The sequence below is a fragment of the Macaca thibetana genome, chromosome X (genome assembly GCF_024542745.1).
Source record: "Macaca thibetana thibetana isolate TM-01 chromosome X, ASM2454274v1, whole genome shotgun sequence".
Lineage (NCBI taxonomy): Eukaryota > Metazoa > Chordata > Mammalia > Primates > Cercopithecidae > Macaca > Macaca thibetana.
Genome location: NC_065598.1, coordinates 2,741,373 through 2,754,705, shown reverse-complemented (window position 1 = coordinate 2,754,705; position 13,333 = coordinate 2,741,373).

The window sequence follows — 13,333 nt, the reverse complement described above, 5'->3', positions numbered from 1 at the left end:
AAATATATGGTGTGTTCTGACAGCCTAAGTTCCGGCACAGAGATGAACTTGGCTGTTACATCGAAAGAGGAATTTCCATCCTAAAAGGGAAAGAGCTCTGATGCAAAGACCCTGTTACCTTAATGCTGTGCTTTTAGACAAGTTGGGAAGGGAACTGTGAGGAAGACAGGCCCCACATCTCCTGAAGCTACCACAGAATCTGATATTTTAAATGAGGACAAGGAGTCTTTGTTCTTATAGAACTAATCTGCTTGCAGTTTGCAGGACTCTGCAATGCTAAACAGACATAAAAATCACATAAATTGACTAGGCACAGTGGTTTGGTTCATGCCTTTAATCCTGATAGTTTTGGAAGCTGAGGTGGGAGGATCCCTTGAACCTAGGAGTTCAAGACCAGCTTGGGCAACATAGCAAGGACCGGTCTCTACAAAAAAAAAAAAAAAATTATCCAGGTGTGGTGGCACATGCCTGTGGTCCTAGCTACTTGGGAGGCTGAGGTGGAAGGATTGCTTGAGCCCAGGAGTTCAAGACCAGCTTGGGCAACATAGTGAGACTTCATCTCTATTTTTTTTTATGAAAATGAAAAAAAAAAAGATATACATTCTATTTCGGAGACTGAGGTGGGAGGATCGCTTTGGTTCAGAAGGTCAACAGTGCAGTGAGCTATGATCGTGCCACTGCACTTCAGCCTGGGTGACAGAGCAAGATCCTGTCTTGAAGAAAGAAGGAGGAGGAGGGAGAAAGAGGAGGAAGAAGAAGAAGAGGAGGAGGAAGAGGAGGAAGGAGGAGGAGGAGGAAGAGAAATCACATAAACAGATCCAATTAGTACATCTGCCCAAGTCAAGATTTGTTCTACTGTGCAGAGTCTACTCTGTGTGTCTGCTATATTGGAAAACATACTGCATTGGGAAAAATATTAAAATTTGATCTTCTCAGACTTGTTAGGTAATTATAGGAGCTTCTCAGTCCTTCTTATGTTGTTCTTTCTTTACTTTTTCCTTCCTCATCTTCATCATCATTTTGGACCTCCTAAATTATGCAAGAAGCACCCTCATGATTCAGGGTCCAACCTGAGATGCTGTATCTGCATCTCTCAAAACCCCAAGCATATGCATCCAAAGCTAATTGACGAGTGCTCTATTTCTTCAGGAATCAGTTCAGTTGGTTTCTGCCCATTGGTATTAACTACATGAGTTTTGGAGAGAAACTATTGAGTCTAAACATGGAAGTGTTGAAGTTAAGGTAACCATAAGAGAATTATTTATTTCACTAGCATTTTTTGAACATATACTATGTGCCAGGCAAGGTGCAAAGCCACATCTCTGCTTTCATGAAGCTAAAACTCTTTTGAGGAGAGGCAGACAGTAAATAAAGAATCTATGAGAAAATCACAGATGTTATGGGAGTTATAAAATAAATAAATGGAGGAATCAGGAAGAGAAACTATCCTGCCATGTGGGTCCCATAGGAAGGTGTCTCTAAGAAGGTGATATTTGAGCTAGTCTTTGAAGGCTGAGAATCAGGTAAACATGACAAGACCAGTTGAAATGATTCCAGGGAGAGGAACCTGCAAAAGCAGAGACCCAGAGTTTGAAAAGTGGTTGACCTGTCGGCCGATTACAGGCACAAGGAGCAGCCGCATTTTGGGGGCAGAAGCCTGAAAATGCAGAAACTCATTGGATATCCAAGGAGTTTGAATTATATTCAAGTGCAGAAGAAGGCCAAAGAAAAATATAAAACATGTTGGGATGACAGTTCTGGAATTCAGGAGATGAGTCAGGCTTGAAAATAGAACGAATAAGTATTCAACAAATACTTGTACATGCATGTTTATGGCAGCATGATTCACAAAATCTACAATGTGGAAACAATCAAAATGTCCATCAGCTGGTGAGAATAAATAAATAAAATGTGGTACACCCATACAATAGGATATTATTCAGCTAAAAGGATAAATAAAGTAATGATATATGCAATGACAGAGATGAACTTTCAGAACATTATACTGTAGGTGAAAGAAGCCAGACACAGAAGGTCACCTACTCTATGATTTCGTTTATAGGAAATGTACAGATAGAGAAATCCACAGAGACAGAAAGCAGATTTTTGGTTGCTTTCCCTGCAGGGAGGGGCTGCTGCAGGGAAGCAGGATGAAGTGTAACTGCTTGACAGATTTCCATTTGGAGTGATGAAAATGTTTTGATCTATTGCTTCTAGGCCTTTTGGCTAAGATCAAGTGAAAATGTTTCGAACTGAATAGAGATGATGGTTGTACAACCTTACAAAGGTCTTAAACATAACCGAATTGTACACTTTAAAATGGTGAGCTTTTTGGTGAGTTTTGGCTCAGTTAAAGAAATATATAACCTTAGATGTTCTTAACATTACTCAGCAGTTTCAGTAAGTAATTTTGGTTTAAGGAGGAAAAATGCTAATCACAAATAGATTTTATGAGTAATGACAAGGTCAATGGAAATCTATTAAGCCTTCGATGTTTCGCATACATTATTTCACTTAACTCTCGTTGTCTGCCAGTATGATCCTTATCCATTGTCTGCATAAGATCCTTAAAGAAAACTCTCATACTGAGAATGAAAAAATCTTTGTGGAGCTATTTGTAGTGAAAAGGGTCTTTCCTGAGTTTTCAAAGCATGTTCTACCAGCAGCTGCAGATGCCTCCAATTTATAGGACAGTCCCCAGTGACTTTTGTTCACTGTATCTCAATATCCTAGCTTCTAGACTGACTCTTTCTTATTTATATGGATTGGGAAAAAATATGAGGATGGAGAGTAATTCTATCATATGAGGTTAGCTTCCCATGTTATAAATGCAGTGGTAAATTAGAAAACATGGAAGAGAGAGAGAGCGTTAGCTTGAATATTTCAAGTTTCCACTTTCAGTGCTCTGACAAAACAGAGTGAGGAGACCTGGGGGCCTTGCTTTGTCCCAAGCTGTGTGACATTGCAAAATTGTATCTGTCTGTGACACTGCAAAATTATTTCAGATTTCAGAAATTGGTTTTCTAGCTTTAAAACAAGGGGGGTGGCTTATCAGCAGTTCCTATCCTTTAGAAGATGATAAGCCTTATATATATATTATATTATATAATAAAATATATTTTTATATGCATCTTATATATACAATAAAAGTATAAAACACACATAATTATATATTTACATATAATAAACATATATTGGATATGCAAAGGCATAAGAATGACACAATGGACTTTGGGGACTCAGGGGGAAAGGGTGGCAAGGGGGTGAGGGATAAAAGTCTACAAATTGGGTTCAGTTGTTGTGGGGAGTCAGGGACCCCGAACGGAGGGACTGGCTGAAGCCGCAGCAGAAGAACATAAATTGTGAAGATTTCATGGACATTTATTAGTTCCCCAAATTAATACTTTTATAATTTCTTATGCCTGTCTTTACTGCAATCTCTGAACATAAATTGTGAAGATTTCATGGACACTTCTCACTTCCCCGATCAATACCCTTGTGATTTCCTGTGCCTGTCTTTATTTTAATCTCTTAATCCCGTCATCTTCTTCGTAGGCTGAGGAGGATATATGTTGCCTCAGGACCCTGTGATGATTGCATTAACTGCACAAATTGTTTGTAGAGCATGTGTGTTTGAACAATATGAAATCTGGACATCTTGAAAAAAAGTACAGGATAACAGCAATGTTCAGGGAACAAGAGAGATAAGATTTCTGGCCGCTGGTGAGCTGGACAGAACAGAGGCATATTTCTTTTGTGTCAAATGCAAATAGGAGAAATATCGCTGAATTCTTTTTCTCAGCAAGGAACATCCCTGAGAAAGAGAATGCACCCCTGAGGGTAGGCCTGTGAATGGCCCCTGTGGGGGTGGCCGCCTTTTACGGTTGAAGCCGAAGGGATGAAATAAGCCCTGGTCTCCTGTAGCACTCCCAAGCTTATTAGGACGAGGAAATTCCCGCCTAATAAATTTTGGTCAGACAGGTTGTCTGCTCTCAAACCCTGTTTCCTGATGAGATGTTATCAATGGCAATGCGTGCCTGAAACTTCATTAGCAATTTTAATTTCGCCCCATCCTGTGGTCCTGTGATCTCGCCCTGCCTCCACTTGCTTTGTGATATTTTATTACTTTGTGAAGTATGTGATCTCTGTGACCCACACCCTATTCATGCACTCCCTCCCCTTTTGAAAATCGCAAATAAAAACTTGCTGATTTTAAGGCTCCAGGAGCATCACAGAACCTGCCCACGTGTGATGTCTCCCCCGCACACCCAGCTTTAAAATTTCTCTCTCTCGTACTCTTTCCCTTTATTTCTCAAACCAGCCAAGACACCTAGGAAATAGAAAAGAACCCATGATAAATCACAACAACACATAATCATGAAATGTATAACACAAAAATAAGTGTGATATATATCCAACATGTTTATTTTATATATAAAAATATATATAAATATTTATTTTATAGATCTAAAACACATTTTATACAATAAAATATATAATATAAATATTTCTATATTTATATTGTATAATAAATATATATTTTATATGTATCTTATATATACAATAAAAATATAAAATATACATAATTGTATATTTATATATAATAAACATATATTGAATATGCAAAGGTATAAGAATGACATGATGGACTTTGGGGACTCAGGGGGAAAGGGTGGGAAGGGGGTGAGGGATAAAAGGCTACAAATTGGGTTCAGTGTGTACTGCTCAGGTGATGGGTGCACCAAAATCTCACAGATCACCACTGAAGAGCTTACTCATGCAACCAAATACCACCTGTTCATCAAAAACCTATGGAAATAAAAAAGTAAAAAAAAGAAAAGAAAAGTAAACGTTTTGTGTGTCTGGGTCTTTGTCTCCTAAACTAGCCTGTAAACTCTCAAAAGGCAGAGATCGTGTATGTGTCTGCATGTGTGTATTTGTGTGTTTTCATGTCCCTTACAATGTCTTTACAATCCTCTACAATCTCACATCACTTTTATGTTTCTGTATTTGAGAGCCAATAATCTAACATCACAGTGACCAGAGAATATTACTCTAATAAAACACTGAAAACTTGCTTTAACTACATGATGTGCTTCTTCAGTGTTTTTTAAAATACAGTTCTACGGTTGTTGTTGTTTTTTGTTTGTTTTTGAGATGGAGTCTTGCTCTGTCGCCCAGGCTAGAATGCAGTGGCAAGATCTTGGCTCACTGCAAGCTCCACCTCCCAGGTTCATGCCATTCTTCTGCCTCAGCCTCCCTGGTAGCTGGGACTGCAGGCACCCACCACCACACTCGGCTAATTTTTTGTATTTTTAAGTAGAGACGGGGTTTCACTGTGTTAGCCAGGATGGTCTCGATCTCCTGACCTCGTGATACACCCAACTTGGCCTCCCAAAGTGCTGGGATTACAGGTGTGAGCCACCACACCTGGCCAATTCTATGGTTTTTTGCAAAACAAAAAAAAAATTATTGACCTATTATATGTTTGGATACCTCAGCATCTTTTATAGATCATCAAGAATATTGGCTCTATTTTCCACTGCCCTGAGACAACATGCCATGAAATAGGAGAACTTAAACAAATATTTAATTTTTTCCCCTCTATTGAATAGGGCTGAGAGGTGTGTCTATTTTAGGTAATTGTTGGGAGTAGTTGGGAATTTTTTTTAACTTCTGCTAAATTAGGAGAAAAGGTTATGGCAAGGTTATCAGCTAGGAGGACAGAAGAATGTCAATAAAGATTTTCACACTGAAGTGTATAGGCTTAGGCCATCTAAGAGAACACGATTCATTGCTGAGGCCCAGCCCTGTGTTTCCCCTTCTTCTACCCTTCCTTCCTCTACCTCGCCTTTGCTCTAGAAATCATGCTCTCCTTGCATTAGACTTTAATGAGTAACTGTCTCTATCTCCTAGCCTGCAGATACATATGCAGATCTCCCCTTGAGCCTGGTGACAAAGCTGTCTTCTAGTTTTTGGGTGTCTGTTGATTGATCCACACTAGCAAGACTGGCATATTGAACAGAGAACTATATAGGGGTATGTGGTGTTTGGGAGTAAGTATGTTATTAGTGGAAAGAACATGCCCACATTTTTTTTTTTTTTTTTTTAGATGGAGTCTCACTCTGTCACCCAGGCTGGAGTGCAGTGGCCCGATCTCCACTCACTGCAAGCTCCGCCTCCCTGGTTCATGCCATTCTCCTGCCTCAGCCTCCCGAGCAGCTGGGACTACAGCCACCCACCACCACGCCCGGCTCATTTTTTTTGTATTTTTAGTAGACACGGGGTTTCACCGTGTTAGCCGGGATGGTCTCGATCTCCTGACCTTGTGATCCGCCCGCCTCAGCCTCCCATAGTGCTGGGATTACAGACCTGAGCCACCGTGCCCAGCCCACATTTTTACTATGAGGAGTACAGATTGAGTTTCCAGGGATAAAACGTTTCTTTTTGAACATGGATCAAAAATACTTTTGCAAGATATGGAACTAATCTAAGTGTCCATCAATCAATGAGTAGATAAGAAAATGTGGTATATATACACCATGGAATACTACTCAGCCATAAAAGGGAATGAAATAATGTCTTCTGCAGCAACTTGGATGGAGCTGGAGGCCATTATTCTAAGTGAGGTAACTCAAAAATGGAAAATCAAACATTGTATGTTCTCACTTACAGGTGGGAGCTAAGCTCTGAGGATTCAAAGGCATAAGAATGATATAATAGACTTTGGGAACTCAGGGAGGTGGGGAGACTGGGAGTGGGGTGAGGGATAAAAGACTACATATTGGGCACAGTGTACACTGCTTGGTTGGTGGGTGCACCAAAATCTCAGAAATCACCACTAATGAACTTAACATGTAACCAAAGACCACCTGTACTCCCCCCAACTATTAAAATAAAGATAAAAAGTATTTAAAAAATATTTTTGCACATTTTGAATACCAAGCACTAATTTTTTTATTTATTTTTTGTAGAGTTTATTTTCTTTATTATTCATTTTATTTCCGTAGGTTTTTGGGGAACAGGTGGTGTTTGGTTACATGAGTAAGTTCTTTCATGGTGATTTGTGAGATTTTGGTACATGTTTATAGCAGCACAATTCACAATTGCAAAAATATGAAACCAGGTTTTGGTACATGTTTATAGCAGCACAATTCACAATTGCAAAAATATGAAACCAATGCCCATCAATCAATTAGTGAATAAAGAAATTGTGGTATATACATACCATGGAATACTATTCAGCCATAAAAAGAAGTGAAAGAATGGCATTTGCAGCAACCTGGATGAAATTGGAGATCATTATTCCAAGTGAAGTAACTCAGGAATAGAAAACCAAACATTGTAAGTTCTCACTCATAAGTGGGAGCTAAGCTATGAGGATGCAAAGGCATAAGAGTGTGCAATGGACTTTGGGGACTTGGGGGAAAGGGTCGGGGGGAGAGGGATAAAAGATCACAAATTGGGTACAGTGTATACTGCTTGGGTGATGGGTGCACCAAGCACTAATTTTAAAACAAATGGCACTTATGGGTAGAAAGTTTTAGTTTTGCAAGACGAAACTGAGTTCTGAAGATGGATGGTGACAGTTGCACAATAACGTGAATGTATTTAACACTACTTCAGGGTACACTTAAAAATGGTGAAGATGATAACTTTTGTGTTAGGTGTATTTTCACACAATTTTTAAAACATACAGTACCAAAAAATGGTTATTTCCTCCTCTCAGAGTAATGGTAGACATACATCAATGCATACATTTTACTCTAAAGTCGCTTGCAAGATGGCTTGCTAAATGATTTCAAGTCCCTCCTGCTGGTTCAACAAGAAGCAGAGAAAATAACCACGTGCCTATATCAGAGTAGAGACGATGCAGACTGCAACTGATTGATATCACAGGCTATGCCAAGGAGAAGTCCACGCCTGAATCTCATTTACCCATTTACCTGTCACCATGGATGTTCTATTAAAGAGACGTTGGCAGAAATCCATTCTTTGTTTTTGTTTGTTTGTTTTTTGAGACGGAGCCTCCCTCTGTCGCCCAGGCTGGAGTGCAGTGGCACGATCTTGGCTAACTGCAAGCTCTGCCTCCTGGGTTCACGCCATTCTCCTGCCTCAGCCTCCCAAGTAGCTGGGACTACAGGCACCCGCCACCACGCCTGGCTAATTTTTTGTCTTTTTAGTAGAGACGTGGGTTCACCGTGTTAGCCAGGATGGTCTCAATCTCCTGAACTTGTGATCCGCCCGCCTCAGCCTCCCAAAGTGCTGGGATCACAGGCATGAGCCACCGTGCCTGGCCAGAAATCCATTCTTAAAAACCATGTTCATTTATTTTTACCTAGCAGTTTAAGTCGAGGGAACACGCTTTCTCAAAGGGAAGGCTTTAAGATATGTGACCCCAGGCAAGCAAGTCTTGGATGTATTACTAACAATTGCATTGGCCGGTGTGGGTGAAGCCCTCTGAATGTAGATGGGAGTCTTGGGAGTTTGAGATCTACATATTTTTATTTAATCTGCACCATCAGTATTGATAACTGTCCATTGTTATTTTCTTTTACAGCCTAGGTGACTGGTACAACTAGCCACTGGTCACCCAGTTAGAAAACATGCATTCAGGATTCAAACCCAATTAGCTTGCCACAAGTGCCTAAAACTCTTGCCAGCTTCCTGGTCTCTGCACAGGTGAAAAACAGCCATTTCTTGGTGTCTTCACAGGATGCATTATCACACTCTTTTTCCTCATACATTAGATTATTTCACACATGTGCAACCTGGAGTTAAGTATTTTTCAGCCGATCTTATGTATTTCTGTCTTTATCACATTACATTTAAATCAATCCAATACATATGTATTGACTTAGAACACATCACTGTGCATGTCAAGGCTATAGACATGTAGACAACACTGTTACTGCCTGCGTGGACTACAATCTGTGGAGGGAAATGAAGCTACTGCACACAAAGACACACAGGTAATGGAAACAAAGGGAGTTTGGGAAGTTGTCTTCTTTCATTGGGGCTGCTGTAACAGAACACCATAGACTCGAGGCTTACCAGCAGCAGCCATTTATGTCTCACAGTTCTGGGAGCTGGAAGTCCAAGATCAAAGCGTGTCAGATGCAATTATCTGGTGATAACCTGCTTCCTGATTCGTAGACGGTGCCTTCTTGCTGTGTCCTCACACAGTGGAAGGGGCAAGGGAGCTCTCTGGGGTCCCTTTTATAAGGGCACTGATTCCATTCATGAGGCTCCACCCTCACGACCTCATTATCTCTCAAAGGCTCCACCTCCCAACACCATCACCTTGGATGTTAAGATTTTCACACAGAAATTTTGGAGGAACACAAACGTTCACACCACAGCAGAAGAACAATATAAAAAATTAATAAGGCTGGGTGCAGTGGCTCACACCTGTAATCCCAGCACTTTGGGAGTTTGAAGTGGACAGATCACTTGAGGTCAGGAGTTTGAAACCAGCCTCATTAACATGGTGAAAGCCCATCCCTACTGAAAATACAAAACTTAGCCGGGCGTGGTGGCACGTGCCTGTGGTCTCAGCTACACAGTAGGCTGAGCAAGAAAATCACTTGAGCCCAGGAGGCGGAGGATGCAATGAGCAACAAAGCGAGACTCAAAAAAAAAAAAAAGGCTGGGCACAGTGGATCATACCTGTAATCCCAGCACTTTGGGAGGCCGAGGCGGTTGGATCACGAGGTCAGGAGATTGAGACCATCCTGGCCAACATGGTGAAACCCCATCTCTACTGAAAATAAAAACACAAAAATTAACTGGGCATGGTGGCACATGCCTGTAGTCCCAGCTACTCAGGAGGCTGAGGCAGGAGAATTGCTTGAACCTGGGAAGCGGAGATTGCAGTCAGCTGAGATTGTGCCACTGCACTCCAGCCTGGGCGACAGAGTGAGACTCTGTCTCAAAAGGAAAAAAAAAAAAAGTGAACAAATCATATAGAAAGCAAAAGGAGAGGAGGTGTTAATTCAGTTAAAGGAACTTGGTGAGATTTCAGGAACAAAATGACTTTTGAGCTGAGGCTTCCAATGTGTGGGCGTTCAGCATATAGAGATGGGGCCAGGGAGGAAAATGAGAGTGAGGTCAGAGAGGATGGGAGGAGATAAGAAAAGCAAAGGGATAGAACCAAAAGGAAAAGCAGAATTGAGTCTAGGGGAGAAGAGAACTTGGAAAAGCAGAGGCCATTGACCTCTCTATAACTTTGCTAATAAATCTTTGTGTTTGTCTGGCCTGGGATCAAGTTCCAGAGCAACCACTTTCAAGCTTGGGCAACTTTCTCAATGCGTCTTAAGTTTCATCTTTTATTTATTTTTGTGTTTTTGTTTTTACAGTTGTTTGCACGAGAGTAGCAACTACTCAGAGTAGTGTGCATGGAGTAAACTCAAAAAAAGCCATGCTTTAAAAAAAATGCTTCAGTCCAATGGCTATCACCCAATATGTTCATTAGAAAATAACCAAATACAACAAACATTTGAAGGCATGGAGTTGAATAATGGTCTAGAGAGTTAGCCATATGTAATTATAAAAGTTTACAGACCTGAGATTTATGAATATTCTGTTTGTTTTCCAAGTATACTTGATTTTCATTATTTATAAATTTTGTCTTTCTGAACTTGCCTGCTCACTAAAACTTTGTAACCTCGAAATCAATACGGCAGTTTTGCAGTCATTAGTAGACACACACACAAAGCTGGAAAAAATGTAAATTGCTCAAAGTGCACATTTCCAGCTACAGTGAAACAAGACCATGCCTTACCTTCTTGTTTCATCTCTCATACTTTAAACAAGTGGAATTATTGTGGTCCATTGAGTACCATGTGTTTTGCGTGTCTGTGCTTTTTGTTGGTGATTTTGCTGTTTAAAAAGGCCCGAAGAACAGAGCTCAAGTGTTGTCTGGGGTCCCTAGTATAAAAAGACTGCAATGTGCCTCACAGAGAAAATCACTGTTAGAGAAGCATTACTCAGGCATGAGTCATGGTGCTGCTGGACGTGAGTTCAGTGTGAATGAGTCAACAATATCTACTCAGAAAGATTTTCTTAAACAGAAACATACATAAAACAAGATTATGTATTGACTGGTTGATGAAAATGTTGTGACCAGACATCATAGAAACCTAATCTTGTATTTCCCCTAGGAGCAATAGTTTACAATTTGCTAATTCAGTGTTTATGGTGACTTTACAGAACACAACTATCACAAATACAGAGAATTGAATGTAATTTCAATTTTTATTTCTGCTGAATGGTGAACTCAATCAACCCAGGAGCCTGTTGGATTTTCTCATTGCTGCATTGCTGATGATTGTTCCAATGCTGGGCTAATAATAGGCATTTGATTAACATTAGATTTATACATCAGGTGAGTAAGGAGGAGACTGGCTTCATTAATACCACACAGTCACTATGCAAAAGGTGTCACATTTATTAGGGAAGTGTGACACTGGCATGGATAAATAAAATAAATAAAATTCCTGTAGTAAATCATGGCTGAAGATAATGTGAAAATAGTCATTGTGGAACAGAAATTATAATTAGTTCTCCAACATCCAGCTCAGTGACACTCTAGGAAGGTAATCACATTACTAATATTGATTTTGACCAATTGTCTGTTCCAGTCATTACAATGAATGACAACCAAAAAACGTAAAATACGCATACACCTCTTGTGTTATTTTTCTGTGGCTGTTGTAACAAATTACTACAATCTGGGTGGATTGTGGAAAAAGCCCAAGTGCCCATCAATCAACAGGTTGGTAAAGAAACTATGAGATATATATATTCCACACACCCCATGGAATACTACTCAGCCATAAAAAGGAATAAATTAATGGCATTTACAGCAACCTGGGTGGGAATGGAGACTATTACTCTAAATGAAGTCACTCAGGAATGGAAAACCAAACATCGTATGTTCTCACTCATAAGTAGGAACTAAGCTATGAAGATGCAAAGGCATAAGAATGATACAATAGACATTGGGAACTTGGTGGAAAGGGCAGGAGGGGGGTGAGGGCTAAAAGATTACAAATTGGATTCAGTGGATTGCTCTGGTGATGGGTGCACCAAAATCTCACAAATCACCACTAAAGAACTTATGTAACCAGATACCAGCTGTTCCCCCAAAACCTATGGAAATGAAAAAAATATATTTTTAAAGATAGCAAGAATTTGTTCTCTCAAACTTCTAGAAGCTAGAAGCCCAAAATCAAGGTGTGAGCAGCAAAACACCTTCTCTGGAGACTCAAAGAGAGAATCCATTCTTCGCCTTTTCTGGCTTCTGGTGCCTTTTGATATTCTGTCTTGTGGCCACATCACTCCAACATCTACCTCCATGGTCACATCACCTCCTCTTCTTCTGTCTCTCTTGCCCTTTGTGCATATTTTATTTAAGCCACCCAGTTTATGGCATTTGATATAGCATTAGAGGTAGGTCTGCCCAAATAACCCAGGATGACATCCTCATCTCAAGACTTTTAGCTTAATTACATCTACAAAGACCCTAATGCCATAGAAGGTCACATTCACAGTGTCTTAGTTCAGGATCCTATAACAAAATGCCTTAAGCTGGGTGGCTTGAGCAACAAATGTTACTTCCCACAGTTCTGGAGACTGGCAAGATGAAGATGCTGGCAGATCTGGTGTCCACTGAGGGCCTTCTTCCTCCTTCCTGGTCTGCAGATGGTGCCGTGTCTCTGTACCTTCACATGGAGGAGAGAGGGAGCTCTGAGTCTCTTTCTCTTGCTATAAAGACATTAATCCCATCGTGCAGGTGCCACCCTCATGATCTCATCTAAACCTACATACCTCCCACAGGCCCCACCTACTAAGACCATCCCACTGGGGATTTAGGGCTTTCACATGTGGATTTAGGGATAATGTGCTGTATTAGTTCGTTCTTAAGCTGCTAATAAAGACACTCCTGAGACTAGGTCATTTATAAAGTAAAAAAGTTAATTGACTCACAATTCCACATGGCTGGTGAGGCCTCACAATCATGGCAGAAGGCAAGGAGGAGCAAAGCCATGTCTTTTTCTTACGTGGCGTCAGGCAAGAGGGCTTGTACAGGGGAGCTCCCACTTATAAAACCATCAGATCTCTTGGGACTTACTCACTACTATGAGAACAGTATGAGGGAAACTGCCCCCATGATTAAATTACCTCGACCTGGTCCCACCCTTGACACATGAGAATTATTACAATTCAAGGTGAGATTTTGGGTGGGGACACTGCCAAACCATATCACGTGCATTCCATAACTTAGACCAGGGCTTAGAACATGTAGTCTGTAATTTAGGCCGGGGATAAA